Below are 1,706 nucleotides of genomic sequence, written 5' to 3' on the forward strand. Positions count from 1 at the left end.
ACGGGTTCAGTTTTAGCAAGTACAAGTGGTCCGGTGGTAGTTCAAACTCCTCCGGCTGTCCCTTGTGTGTTCACTCAAGGACTGATGCTAGACAAGTTTGATGGCAAAGGCTTCAAAACGTGGCAGAAGAAGAAGATGTTCTTCCTGACAACGATGAAGCTGGACAAGTTCATCCAGGAGCACAAGCCCCTTATTCCTTACGGGATTGATGATGTTCACAGTCTCGCAACTGTTGACATATGAGTGCATTCCGACTTCATCTGCAAAAGTTACCTTTTGGGTCGTCTCATTGACCCATTGTACCGTGTCTACTGTGAGATCCCCACGGCGAAAGAGCTATGGAGATCACTGGACAAGAAGTACAGAGGTGAGAACGCGGGCTGCCAGAAGTATGTGGTCTCAAAATTCCACGACTTCAAAATGGTGGATTCAAAACCCATTATGGATCAGGTTTAAGCGCTTCAGCTCATTTGCCATGAAATCGCTGCTGAAGGAATGTCCATCTGCGAGACATTCACAACTCTCAGCTTCATTGAAAAGCTTCCTCCAAGCTATGCGGATTTCAAGAACTACTTGAAGCACAAGAAGAAGAAGATGGGGCTCGAGGAGCTCATCATGAGGCTTCAGATGGAATCCAGAAACCGAACTGCTGACAAGGTCACTGCTAAGGAGCACAGTGTCAACATGGCTGAGCACAAAGGCAAAGGAAAGACACACGCTAATTCTCAATGCGAATGTGGAGAAGTTCAAGGGGAAATGTCACTACAAGACTGTTGAGTGTCGCAAAAAGATCAAGGATGAGAAGGCTCACGTTGCTGTGGTGACTGAAGCCAACATGGTTGAAAGCAACAACCCCAAGGAATGGTGGTATGACACTGGTGCAACCACCCACATTTTCACCGATAAGGCGATGTTCAGCACCTATCAGAAAAGCGAGACTCAGGAGAAGCTCAGGATGGGAAACACATCAGTCTCCAAGATTGAAGGACGCGACAATGTGATTTTGAAGATGACATATGGACGTGAGGTCACTCTGACGAATGTGAAGCATGTACCTGACATGAGGAAGAACCTGGTCTCGGGAACCTTGCTCAGCAAGAATGGATTCGCCACAAGTTTTGAGGCGGACAAGCTCGTGATTAGGAAAAATGGGATGTATTTGGGAAGAGGGTATGTTAAGGGTGGACTTGTCAAGTTGAATGTAATGACAGTCCCTCCGAAAGTTGTAGCTTCAAAAGTTTCAATGAATAAGAAAGAGCCAGTTGCTTATTTGGTTGAGTCTTTAAATTTATGGCATGAAAGATTAGGCAATGTAAACTACAAATCTATACAATGATTAATGAATTTAAATATAATTCCTAAATGCAAAACAAGTAAGCAAAAATGTGAAGTATGCGTATAGGCTAAGCTCACAAAAATGCCACCACCTCGTGTTGAAAGAACTAACAAACCTCTAGATTTAATTCACACCGACTTATGTGATTTAAAATACATACAAACTAGAGGTGGGAAAAAGTACTTTGTGACCTTCATAGATGACTGCACAAAATATTGTTATGTATATTTATTACATAGCAAAGACGAAACCTTATAGAATTTAAACTCGGGGTCGAAAATCAGCTTAAAACAACTATTAAAGTAGTTAGAAGCGACAGAGGAGGCGAGTATGATGGTCCATTCAATGCATTCTGTAAAGAACATGGAAT

This window comes from Brassica oleracea, chromosome C9, assembly GCF_000695525.1.
Source record: "Brassica oleracea var. oleracea cultivar TO1000 chromosome C9, BOL, whole genome shotgun sequence".
NCBI classification, from domain to species: domain Eukaryota; kingdom Viridiplantae; phylum Streptophyta; class Magnoliopsida; order Brassicales; family Brassicaceae; genus Brassica; species Brassica oleracea.